At 42.9% G+C, this 14,001-nt stretch overlaps 1 protein-coding gene across 1 annotated transcript in view; it reads right to left on the bottom strand.

Annotated features, from left to right (window-relative positions):
- The window catches only part of LOC311237163 (ephrin type-A receptor 5-like), a gene marked incomplete at its 3' end in the record, with an annotated part of 196,381 nt that overhangs the window by 162,115 nt on the left and 20,265 nt on the right, over nucleotides 1-14,001 (bottom strand).

Below are 14,001 nucleotides of genomic sequence, written 5' to 3' on the forward strand. Positions count from 1 at the left end.
GAGAGACAGAGAGACAGAGAGAGAGAGAGATGTAAGTGGTTAGGAGTTTGCCAGAAATGGATTTCCAGCATCAGAAACACTTCCCAGTTAGCGACAGAAATGACAGGGTATTCACACTTCCTGTTTAACACTTCCTGTTCCTGTGGAGGTGTTTCATCTGCTAATGACCACGGTGGAAGTGTTGTAGTGCTATTTTTGTGAGTCTAAGTGGAGCGCACTTGACGGGACTCCCACCCCTAACCTTAACACCATTGGACCTCACGCCACACGCTACCCGCCCATTGGACGTAGTGTGTGACGATAAGATACCAGAGTTTTTAGTGAATCTTGCACTTAGTGAACTTCGCCCAGGAGGGATAACATATCTCTCTCTCACACACACACACAACTAATGTACTAAGTGGTAGAAGACTGTCTTATTGCATCTATACTGAGAGGGGAGCCTGCAGCTGAGCTTGCCAGGTTTCTAAAAGTAGAGCTACAGGCTGGTTGCACAGAAACACCATCATGTCTCTCTGTGATCTTCATTTGACTGGCAGCTTCTGACCTTGGAGATCAAACTCATACTGGAAGACGGTGGAGCTACAGTGTGGCAGTAGTGCAGCATATATGCAGTATACAAACAAATTAATAAATACACTCATAAATGAACACAAATAATAATAAAAACATTTTTATTAAAAAAGTAGGACTTCTCCAACCATGTCTAGGGTTAGGGATGCCCCGATCGATCGGCCACCGATCGTTATCGGCCGATAATCAGTATAAATATGCGTTCGGTGATAATGCTTTATTTTCGCCGATCGTCAAAACCGATCGAAAAACATGATCCAATTCTTAGCGCAGATCTCACAGTCACTGCTGACTTCTCTCTCAGACACACAGCCTGCAGCGTACGGCGCCTCCTCCTCCCCAGCCCCTCCCGCACTCATGTAAACAAGAGCCTCGCAGTCTGCTAGTCATGCGACGTGAGCTAACGTTGGCTACCTACCGCGCTAACGTTACTGTTTAAACTAAATGACCCAGTGACTACATGAGGCATTGTCTAACGTTATCTAGCTGGCTAGCTACTGATAGCTGCTGATATCAACAAATGCTCCAGCAATAGTCGAGTGCATGATAAGTTACCTCCGTTGACTCGGTAGCTCACGTTAGCTCACGTTAGCTCTAAACTAAATAGTTCACTGAGGCATTGTCTTAAAGGATAACTCCACTATTTTGGGAAATTAGCTTATTTAACATCTTCCCTGGAGTTAGACAAGAAGATGCATACCTTTTTTGTCTCTGTGCGTGCATTTTAGCTTTGGGAATAGATGCTCCGTTAGCATAGCTTAGCTTCATCACTGGAAGTGAGGCAGGACAGTAGCCTTACAGTGCCTTACAGTGTATTGCAAGGTCTGACATTGACCAAACTTGATATGCATGACCTTGGTGGGCTCTAGGTCAACTCCTGAAAAGGGGGTCAATGTCAGACCTTGCAATCAAAAGTTAGGGGCGCACTGAAATTATGGCAAGGGTTATTAGCCCCCTAACTTTTGATTGCAAAGTCTGACATTGACCCCCTTTTCAGGAGTTGACCTAGAGCCCACCAAGGTCATGCATATCAAGTTTGGTCAATGTCAGACCTTGCAATACACTGTAAGGCACTGTAAGGATACTGTCCTGCCTCACTTCCAGTGATGAAGCTAAGCTATGCTAACGGAGCATCTATTCCCAAAGCTAAAATGCACGCACAGAGACAAAAAAGGTATGCATCTTCTTGTCTAACTCCAGGGAAGATGTTAAATAAGCTAATTTCCCAAAATAGTGGAGTTATCCTTTAACGTTATCTAGCCGGCTAGCAGTAGCTACAGATAGCTCCTGATATCAATGTCTTATAACATTGATTCGATGCGTATTCGAGCTGAGGGCTTGCTGAATGTGATTTATACCAATACTAGGGTCCAGCTGCAGCGCCGGAGAATCCTGGCCGTAGCTGGAGGCTACTCGAGTACACACAGACAGTGGAGCTAGCAGATAGCGAGCATTTTGACTTGTTGCGTGGTGGCGATGTCTCGCAGATAATACAAGTACAAGTCTAATTATATAATATATATATTTTATAAAAAAAAATAAAAAAAATTATATAAAATAATAATAAAAAAATGTTTTTTTATCAAAAACGATCGGTATCGGATCGGTATCGGCTGATATGGCTCAAGACGATCAGTGATCGGTATCGGTGGCAAAAAAACGTGATCGGGGCATCCCTATCTAGGGTAGTACGAGATAATAACAAAGACCACAGATTATCAGTATGCGGATTTGTTTGAACCCTTTCACTGCCACACTACCAAATGGTTTAACCCTTTCACTGCAACAATACGGAAGAGTAACCCTTTCACTGCCGCGCGACAAAGGGTTAACCCTTCCACTACCACACTACAGAAGGTTAACCCTTTACTATCACACTACAGACGGTTAACCAAATGTACTGTGTAATCTCACATTGTCATTCACTGTCATTTTGGAATGTCTAAATTAGAGGTGGGCATAGATAATTTTTTTTAATCTAGATTAATCTATCTGCAATCCTGGATTTAATCTAGATTAATCTAGATTAAAATGGCTCAAAAAAGATATATATATTCAAAATATGTGTGTTCTACCCAAATAATGACCAGATGTAAGTCCTTACTTTTTCTTTCCTCCTTAAGTTTCTCAGGCCAGGTGGCCCATTACACCATGAGCCCATCTCCCGTTTCCAAAATGCATTACAGACTGTTTGAAAAAGCTGTTTTGCTATGATAATTGGTAGTGAAATATCAAAATAATGTTCAATAAGATGTACTTGTGTTTAATAAATTGTTTCATTCAGAAGTTAACACAAATAAATAATATTACCAGTACAGAACAGTACAGTATCTAGCACACTCTCAGGAGCAAAACAGAAAGAAGCATTTCAAACTTGAACTATGTGACATGGCTTGACTCAATCAGTCCAATCTCTATTTCTCCTTCTTCCACCAGTCACTCAGGCAGACCAGCTTGTTTTATGTAGCGGTGTCTACTTATAGTGTCTATAATATTTTTCCCGTTGGGCGCCAGACAGGGCCAAACCCTGCCAATGCAAATCAAATTACCTTTTTAATTGGTTAATTAGGCCTATAGCTCCGGCATAAGACTGTACCACATAAAGGTAGACAAATAATTTAATTAATAGTAGGCCTAGACTACTGAGCAAGCTAAATCATAGGTTAGTTTGCTAAAATGTAACAATCAATTACCTTTACATAAATAAAAAAAACACTCAAGAGTCATGCTCAATTCAAAATCAAAATGTCCATGTATTGGATTCAATTCAAATCATAAGCAAACATTTCATAAAACAAACAATTCATTTTCAGTCCAGCATGTGTGTTAAACTCCCATAAACCAGTCAGGTCACTCAATTCAGTTCAGTTCGTGGGGCAGCGGTGGCCTAAAGGTTAGAGAAGCGGGTTTGTGACCGGAAGGTTGCCGGTTCGATCCCCGGGACCGGCAGTAACACCAACCGCTGAAGTGCCCTTGAGCAAGGCACTTAACCCCCAACTGCTCCAGTGGAGTTGCTCAGTGGCCAATGGTGTCAACTGTGGTTGTACTGGGCAGCTACCAGGTGTGAATGGAACTGTGTGAATGTGAAGCAGGGCGTTCCTGAAAAAGAGCATCTGTGCTCAGCGAACCTACCTTGGGTAAATAAAGGTTAAAAAATAAAAAAATAAAAAAAATAAAAAAAATACAAAAATAAATTCAAAAATAAAAATAATAATAGATTAACGGCGTAAATTATATTATCGCGCTGTACTAGTCTCGCGTTAACGCATCACGTTAACGCCGTTAACGGCCCAGCTCTAGTCTAAATTCATTGTGTCAGTGAATACATAATGTAGGCTATTCATTCATGCAGTACGTTCATTTGTCTGTGTCCATGTCTGTTTTTGTTTATGTGTTTGCATGCCTATGCCCATGTGTGTGTGTGTGTGTGTGTGTGTGTGTGTGTGTGTGTGTGTGTGTCTGCATCTACGATCCATGCCTGTGTGTGTATGTGCTTGTATTAGCTCAGGTATGTGTGTGTGTGTGTGTGTGTGTGTGTGTGTGTGTGTGTGTGTGTGTGTGTGTGTGTGTGTGTGTGTGTGTGTGTGTGTGTGTGTGTGTGTGTGTGTGTGTGTGTGTGTGTGTGTGACAGCAGCAAGCAGCATTAATTCCACCTCGTAGGTCTCTAGGGACGTGGCTATTATCTGCATCACTAGCACTCTCCCATAGCTAATACAGGCCTTTCATCATGTCAGTGTAATATGGCCAGCGGGACCAGGCTATGATCTGGTGTTATGCTATAATGGTTCATATTAATCAGCTCTACAGTAGCTGAGGCTCTCGTCTATGAATATCTCTCTCTGTCGCTTTCTAGGTTTTATTTTGTTCTTGTTCTATCTCATCTGTCTGTCCATCTCTCTCTCTCTCTCTCTCTCTCTCTCTCTCTCTCTCTCTCTCTCTCTCTCTCTCTCTCTCTCTCTCTCTCTCTGTCGCTTTCTAGGTCTCTTTTCTTTTGTTCTTGTTCTATCTCCTCTGTCTGTCTCTCTCTCTCTCTCTCTCTCTCTCTCTCTCTCTCTCTCTCTCTCTCTCTCTCTCTCTCTCTCTCTCTCTCTCTCTCTCTCTCTCTATATATATATATATATATATTGTCTATGTCTCTTCCTCTCACTAATTTGTGCTCTACTTCTCTCTAAGTCACCTTCTGTGTGTGCATGTGTGTGTGTGTGTGTGTGTGTGTGTGTGTGTGCGTGTGTGTATGCGTGTGCGTGTGTGTGTGTGTGTGTGCGTGTGTGTGTGTGTTTGTCTCTAAGGGCCCCTCCCAGCACAATCAGTCTCAGTACAGACATTAAGCTTCTTACTGGTTAGATCACACAGATCCAACAGCCTGCACTGGGCTTTGTGCGGCTTAGCGCACACACACACGCGCACACACACACACACACACACACACACACACACACACACACACACACACACACACACACACACACACACACACACACACACACACACACACACACACACACACACACACACACACACACACACACACACACACACACACACACACACACACACACACACACACACACACACACACACACACATACACACGGTGGGACATCTCTCTAAACTCAATGTCAGCCTGGGAGTGATCTGAACCTCTAACCTCCAGGGTGCTGGTTAGATCCAGAGGGGTATTGTGCACCGTACTGTGAGAGCTTACAGGGTAGAGTGGCAGCGTACTGTGGGATCTCCCCAAACACTTCTTCTTCAAGGTCCAACAGTCCAGCAGTAAAGGAGAAGTAGAGGGTAGACTATACGGCTGTTATAGCCTACCGTGTGATGAATGGATGCTGTGTCTGCTGTACTGTATATAATCTATAGGGCTGGGTAACGGCACCGATTACCCCGAATTGATTAAATCCTGATTTGATTCGGTTTGACACAGATTCAGTTAGACTCGATGGTGCTGGTTTCCGCCATTGTTGTCACAAAATTGGTGAATGCAGAAAACGCAGCACAAGGCAAACTGCAGGATGAGAGGCACCCTGGAAATAATGTTTACTGAAAATCTTCACACATCCACTGAAAAAAGGAATAGATTAAAAGATTGATCTTGGGATTTTAAGAACTTATATATTGATATATGTGACGTTTGGGGTTTTGCTCTCACCTGGGAGCAAAAGCCCTGGCGTTGCCCAGTGGTAATTACCTGTCGTTCTGCCCTAATTGTCCTGATTGGTACCTGCTGTGTATAGTTTGCCCTGCTTCATGTGTCCTCCTTGTTTACTGTTCACATTGTCAGTCGTTCACTGATTGTTAACGTCAGTACTCTTGCTAGAAGCAAACAACCCTTATCGCTCCCGTTTTGGAGGATACGTTTCGTACTGTCGGTATCGTGCTTTGCATTATTGTGTACATAATTATATTTGAGTGTATGTACTTCTGTGTGTGCGCCTGCAGCATCATCAAGTGCTGTGTTATCTTTAGCTTATCCCGTTTTGGAGACTGGCTTTCTCCCATTTGTTTTTCCCTGTTTAACCTCTTAAGCCCGGAGCCCTATTTTCAGAAAATCCGCCTAACATACCTAAGTAAATGGAATATTGCTCCACTTCTACAAGGTCCATTTGCATATTCTTGGTATCTAGGGACATCTATGGACCTCAGTGAATGTATTCCCAGTGTCTAGAAATATTGTGTCTATTACTAGGCTTGCTTAAAATGTGATGAAACAAAGGAGAATATGAATTATGATTTTTCTTTGCATCTTTGACAGTGAATAACACCATGCTAATAATGACCAGACATGAAAAACTGCCACTGATCTCATTCAGTACCTTCTTGAGATCATATGTACAAAAAAATCTAAGGAAGAGATGGAAGGGAATGTGGGACCCTGATGTAAACAAGATGAAAGTCTTTCTCTGGTCTGCACCTGCGCAGTGATTGATTGAATGAAAATTGTATTAACAGATTGCAGAATGGGTACAATACAGTACGGCTCAATACACATACATAAGGGGATGCAGACCAGAGAAAGACTTTCGTCTAGTTTACATCAGGGTCCCCCATTTTCAATTCATAATGAATTGTAAGTAAGGGTGCAATTAGCACCGTGCAATCCATTCTTTGTGGATCTAGCCCCTAGTTTTAGTTTAGTTTTAGTAAAGTTATAATAGCCTTGCTCCATCCACATGTTCATCCAGGCCTCTCTTTCATCCCTCCTCTCTTCTCCACTTCTGTATTTTCTCCACATTTCATGCACATCCTCACACTCCTTGCTGTGTGTGTCTGTGTGTGTGTGAGAGTGTGTCCCAAAGTTTAGTCGTGCACATAGTGTACGGTATGGTATGGTATGTGTGTGCATGTTCTGCTTCATGTTTTATATACATTGTAATTTTATTTGGTTTGTTTTAGTGTGTTTAAATTATTTCCCCTATGTGATGTTTGTATCATATGTGTCTAATAGTCTTAATTGACCTGCCTGGTTAAATTAAGGTTAAATAAATGCATTTAATAAAATACAATACAGTATGTATTGTGGGTCCTGGGCAGCTCCCAGGTGTAACTGTGTGAGTGTATAGCAAGGCATTGCTCAGCAAATCTTCCCTGAATAAATAAAGATTACAACCTTTGGGGGAAACACTATGACAGATAAAGATAAAGACATGAAAGATATATATGTTTTATATTCCTTATGTGGCCAGAAAAAGAACACACTTTAAGTGTGCAGCAGCACATTGTACAATAGTGGTGTTTGGTGATGGGCAGTTAGAGCAGCCTGCTGCACTGGCTAAATGTTTCCCATTAATAGAGCTGTACGGACATACACAGATCCCTGTGGGAGAGGGGGGGTGGGAGACAGAGATGGATAGAGAGAGAGAGTGTGTGCGTGTGTTTGTGTGTGTCTGCATGTGTGTGTGTGTGTGTCAGTGCACGTATGTGTGTGTGTGTGTGTGTGTGTGTGTGTGTGTGTGTGTGTGTGTGTGTGTGTCAGTGCACGTATGTGTGTGTGTGTGTGTGTGTGTGTGTGTGTGTGTGTGTGTGTGTGTGTGTGTGTGTGTGTGTGTGTGTGTGTGTATGTATGTGTGTGTGTGTGTGTGTGTGTGTGTGTGTGTGTGTGTGTGTGTGTCTGCATGTGTGTGTGTGTGTGTGTGTGTCTGCATGTGTGTGTGTGCGTGAACAGAAGACCCCCTGTGGCTCTGCTGAGTGCCCCCCCCCCCAGCTCTAAGTCTATAAAGCTGTCTCCAACATATCATTACTTCCCATTACGTTGCCACTGACCATCACACTGCTGCGCTGTAATACTCCCCTCCTCTCTCTCTCTCTTATCTCTCTCCTAATCCCTCTCTCCTCATCCATCCCTTCTCCCTCCATCTCTATCTCTCTCTCTCCTCGTATATCACCTCTCTCCTCATCCTTTACCTCTCCCTCCTTCCTCCGCCCTCCTTCATCTCTCATCTATCCCTCTATTCATCTGTTCCCTCCACATTTCCTCCCCCTCTCTCAGCCATAGGCTCCAATTCTCTCCCCATCTATACCATCTCTCTCTCCATCCCTCTCATCCTTATTAAGGCTGACTCTGAGTATCGGCGCTGATTCTGGGTAACATCTGCTATATAGTATATACTAGGGATGCCCCGATCGATCGGCCACCGATCGTTATCGGCCGATACTCAGTATAAATATGCAATCTGTGAATTCCGATAATGAGTCATATTCGCCGATAGCGGAAACTGATCAAGCGAAGCTCTCACTCGCTGTCTGTCTCAGACACACACGACCTGCAAACTGCCGCTGCTCCTCCTCGCTAGCCCCGCCCGCCCCCGTGTAGAGTTTGTAAACAAAGAGGACTGAGATGCGGCTCCTCTGCTCGAGTCTGTAGTGCATTCGACCTGCGCTAACGTTAGCTACCTACAGTAGCTATCGTTACTGTTTAAACAAAATTGCCCAGTCAACTATTCACGTTTAGTAGGCATTGTCTAACGGTATTTAGCCGGCTAGCTACCGATAGCTCCTGATATCAACAAATGATCCAGAAAGTCTAGTAGTCCATGTTCATACCTCCGTTAGCTTGCGTTAGCTTGCGTTAGCTGACGTTAGTTTACTGTTCAAAACGAAATGTCCCATTGAACTAAAGTTCTGTCTTAACGTCATCTAGCCGGCTAGCAGTAGCTACAGATAGCTCTTGATATCAATGTCTTATAACATTGATTTAATGCGTATTTGAGCTGAGGGCTTGCTGAATGTGAAATGACCAACGCACAGTAACGTTACCAATAGGGTCCCGCTGCAGCGCCGGAGAATCCTTTTTGGAGCTGGAGGCTACTAGAGTACACACAGACAGTGGAGCTGTTTGCAGATAGCGAGCATTTTGACTTGTTGCGTGGTGGCGATGTCTCGCAGATAATACAAGTACAAGTCTAATTATATAATATATATATTTTATAAAAAAAAAAAAAAAAGATTTATATAAAATAATTTTTAATTTCTTTTTAATCAAAAACAATCGGTATCGGATCGGTATCGGCCGATATGGCTCACGACGATCGGTGATCGGTATCGGTGGCAAAAAACGTGATCGGGGCATCCCTAGTATATACACCTACTGTACTATGCCAATGTGTTATTAGGATAGGAATCATAGGACTATATTTCACTCCTGCCTTGGAGCAAGACACCTCACTGGAATGTACCTCAACTTTGGAACTGCTGTCTGACAACTGTGCTCACTGCTCACTCACTCACTCACTCACTCACTCACTCACTCACTCACTCACTCACTCACTCACTCACTCACTCACTCACTCACTCACTCACTCACTCACTCACTCACTCACTCACTCACTCACTGGTACGTCTCTGTTTATGAACCACAATGGGACACTTGAGTCATGAATGATCTCTTAACCCCTTAACCTCTTAAGGATCGGGCAAAAATGGGGCTAGTTTATTAAAAAAAAATTATCATTGCATACCCAATGTAATTTGCGATTTATTATACTTACTTATAGCACATGTATGAGTCTGGTCTCTTTTGAAAGGTAACATCACTTTGAGTGCTAATGAAATCGAGTAACAGAGGTTTGAACACACTGAAGTAAAAGTTTTGTGTACTCACATTTCTGTTTAGTGGTTGCCAGATGCCTGTTTTTATGTCCCAGCTGAGAGGAAGGAGCTGGAAAACAGTTCCATAGCCTCAAGTATTATGTAGGTCCAAAGTTGATAAAAATCCCACGGAAAATGAGTGTTTCACAAAGGTTTTTGTAATGTGTGTACCTGTAAAAATGCTGCTCGATTATCCAAAATGGCCGTCCACTTCCATTTCACCTCTCGAGTCAAAACATATGGCCATTTTGGATAATCATGCCGAATTAACGCCGGTACACACATTACAAAACCCTCATTTTCTGTGTGATTGTTATAAACTTTGGACCTGTACTGTAGATAAGACTTCAGGCTCTGGAACCGTTATGTTTTCCAGCTCCTACCTCTCAGGTGGAACTCAAAAACAGGCATCTGGCAACAAACTGAAATGTGAGTACACAAAACTTTTAATTCAGTGTGTTCAAACCTCTGTAACTCTATGTATTAGCACTCAGAGTGATTATTGTTGTGGAATAGAGTTCAGAATGTTTCCTTTCGGGCGGCTAGGTGGCGCAGTGGGCAAGGCGCTCGCCACCAATGCAGGAGATGCTGGGTTCGAGCCCAGCTCTCGGGCGTTGCTACCAGCTTGGCTGGTCGTTCATACTAATACAATTGGCAGTATTAGGGGGTGGGAAGCTGGTGGGTGGGGATCGGACGTTGTGGACAGTGACTCCTACAGGTCGGTTGGTGCGCCTGCGCAGTAGAATCAGGAAGCGACAAGGGCGGCGTGTCCCTCCCAGTCCCACGCAGACCCTCGCCGCTGAGAGATCTTTTACACAATTCCTGTGAGTCTATGGAACACCTCTGTGAGGTTTTTCCCCCAAAAATTCATTGTTTTGTATTTCTAATCAAGTACTCAAAAACAGCCTTTTTCTACCTCAAGATCTTAAGCCGTTTTGAGGCTGGGCTCCAACCACTGTGTGGCCTGGTGCCAACTGCCACATCAACTGCCACATTATTATGCAGCTGAGAAATCTCTGACATCACAGATATGCACATTTTCAGATGACTCAGTTCAGTGAGGGTGAATATTGTGAGAGGAGAATTGGAAGAATGCGCCAATATGAGAATTAGAGACATAGATCCTATTAGTATAAGTCCACATAGCTAGGAAACAATGCTAAACACTGAAAAAGGCCATTTATAAGATAGTTCCCCTTTAATGTGTCCTTTTCATTGTGTTTAAAGTGACCGTTTGTGTGTGAGCGAATGCAGAATGTGTGTTGTGTGTGTGTATGTGTGTGCTCATGTGTACTTGTGTGTGGAGGGATCAGTGTTAAATGTTCTGATGGCCTGGGGGAAGAAGCTGAGCCTTACGCACAAAACCCACCAGGTGCGGGCGCAAGCACTCGCGGGTTTCGTGCAAGAACAGCGCGCGTGGCCATCCACACCGAATCCGACTTCAGAGCGGGCGAAAGCGCACGGAGGAAGGCACCTTTTTCATTGGAACAGCTGTAAATGCTTAGTCTATATGCAAAGTCAGTCCCCAGTTAAGATTTCCAATTCCAGTGTTCTATTGTCCATTTTGCATGTTATTATATAATTAATTAGAATGTTAGAATAAATTTTAGAATGATGAAATCAGTGTGACTGTACTCCTGAAAAAGTAGTATGGTTTATTTGTATTGGGAAAGATACAGACACATTAGCTGGTTGAACAACATCTATATGTGTGGTAATAATGCAGATATTGAGTGTATTTCTGTGAAAATGCGCGTGGCACACGCCTCTGAATCCAACCGAAGCAATTAAATTCGCTTCCCGCCCGCGAGTCGCCTCTGGTGTGAACAGCGGCCGGTGTGAACAGCTACGCCTGTTAACATGGGAGCGAAAGTGAAGCGCTGATCGCCCGCCCGCCTCACGCCGGCGCTTGGTGGGTTTCGTGCGTGAGTCTCTCTGTTCATGCTGCGTGTGTGCATAGGCGCTTGCCTGACCGCAGCAGCTTGAACAGGCTGTTGTTGGGGTGGTGGGGGTCCTTCATTATTCTGCAGGCTCTGGATTTGCACCTCCTGTTATATAAGTCCTGCAGGGGTGGTAGTGCAATACCCGTAGTACGCTCTGCTGAGCGCACCACTCTCTGTAGGGCCTTCCTGTCCTGGGCCGTGCTGTTTCCAAACCAGGCAGTATTGTTTCCAGTCAGAATGCTCTCTACAGCCCCGGAATAGAAGGAGTGGAGTATCTTCCCCTCTGAACTTCTTAATTGTCTCAGGTGTTAGAGGCGCTGTTTCACTTTCACTTGTGTGTTCTGCTCCTACTTCAGACCAGCCATCTCGTTTGGTCAAATAGCAAACATTCTAAATACTTTAAACCTTTAAACTAGGGCTGTCAGTTTATCGCATTAATTAGATTAACACTTTAATCGCCATGGGTTAAATTCATAATTTACCATCCCTCGCCAGCTCTATTTGTCTATGGAGAAGTTCCCCTTCTTTGCAGGGCTATAACTTTTTAAATTCTATTGCTACATTGCCATTATTATGGCCCATTCAATGTCCTATATGTATTGTTCAGGGTGTAGCAACGTTAAACTTTTTCATTCACATATTCATACTAAAATATGGTCTAAAGTATAAGTATGTTTTTATCGTTTTCTGCAGCTTTCTTCAGAACGTGATTTATAGCCCTAAATGCATTATATTGATGATGAAATACAGTTTGGTAGCGATCGGCGCGAGATGAAAAATTTCAACTGGACGTACTTCTAGAATGATCTACGTATGATCTGATGATGACCGGATGGGCGGGGGATCGTTTATAATTCCGTGGGCAGCGTTAGATGATTCATCCAGAGTGGGTCATATGTTCATCATAGCAGTTTATATGGAATAAGTTAGAAAATAACGCTGAATCTTACCGTATGTTCCTCGCGCCGTTGGACGATCAGCGTGGAGTAGACCGTTTTCGATTATGGGATGTTGATCCTGATGAACCATTTCCAGGTTGTATAATACTATATACGTCCAAATAACGTTGTTTATTGAGTTAGGGCGAGCGATTGATCATCCAGTGTGTTGAGATGGAGTCCGGCTACCGATCGCGAGTGCCCGGAGCACATATGGATGGGCACTTCCTGTTTGGCGCGTCTGCCGATCGGCCACCAGATGGCGCTCTCGAACCGTTAGACAGTTGAGTGGAGCTCACCAGTACATCTCAGGGCTCCCGAAAGGAAATATGATTTCGATGACAGATTTTTGAAATATTGACATCAAAGACGAGTTACGGCGTCTTCGGCAGAATGAGCATGGCTCCGAATGACGTGAAAACTCGTCCGCGGCGATCATAGTGTTAATTAATTACACAGCAAATGATCACGTTATGAAAATTAACTCAACATTTATTAAAGTATTTTTTTCATTCCATAAGACGTAGAATAAACATTTACAGACATTGTTTTTAAATGGCCATTTGCATGTTCTTGGTATCTGATTCTAGGGACATCTATGGATCTCAGGGAATGTATTCCCAGTGTCAGAAATACTGTGTATGTTACTAGGCTTGAGTAAATTGTAATGAACCAAATGAGAATATCAATTCAATTTCATTTTTATTTTTTTTTTTATCTTTGACTGTGAATAACCATGCTAAAATTTACCAGACCTGAAAAATCTAAGCAAATGAATAAATGGAAGATGATTAAACAGAAGGTTTTGTAGATACAGTACTGAATTCTGCCATCCGGACACATGCAATTTGAAATATGATTATAGGATATAGAATATCAGGCCTAAAATGGTTATGCGATTAAAATGTGATTAATTATTAGATTAATTAATTACAAATCCTGTAATTAATTAAAAAATGTAATCGCCTGGCAGCACTACTTTAAACACAATGTTACCTAGCAAACACAATCTAGCTAACTACGAGGTTTGGTGGGAAGAACTTATCGTGCATAGATCACTAGATTTCTCAACTTATAATACGCATTTCACATGGGCATTTCCTCATTAAGTTATAACAAAATGACAATTGGTCAATAGCGAACATTAAATATTTAACCTACAAACATGAAACTGTTCTGACAGCACAATATTGATGTAGCCAAGAGATTCGCTGGGAAAAGAATGTTCCTAATGCATAGGTATTTCACGTACAATACGAGGCTGACTCTGGCATTGGCATGTTGTAAAGTGTTGCCAGAGAGCTGAGCTGATTACAGGAGTCTAGGTGAGGCTTTGTGTAGTAACGCCCTTGTCGTTGACCGATTTGAAAAATACTTGAGAATTCAGGCCTGATATGACACACACACACACACACGGTTCAAATAACAAATTCAGCAAGACCGACGGCTTCTCAGTT

The sequence above is a fragment of the Notolepis coatsorum genome (genome assembly GCF_963971535.1).
Source record: "Notolepis coatsorum genome assembly, chromosome: 11".
NCBI lineage: Eukaryota > Metazoa > Chordata > Actinopteri > Aulopiformes > Paralepididae > Notolepis > Notolepis coatsorum.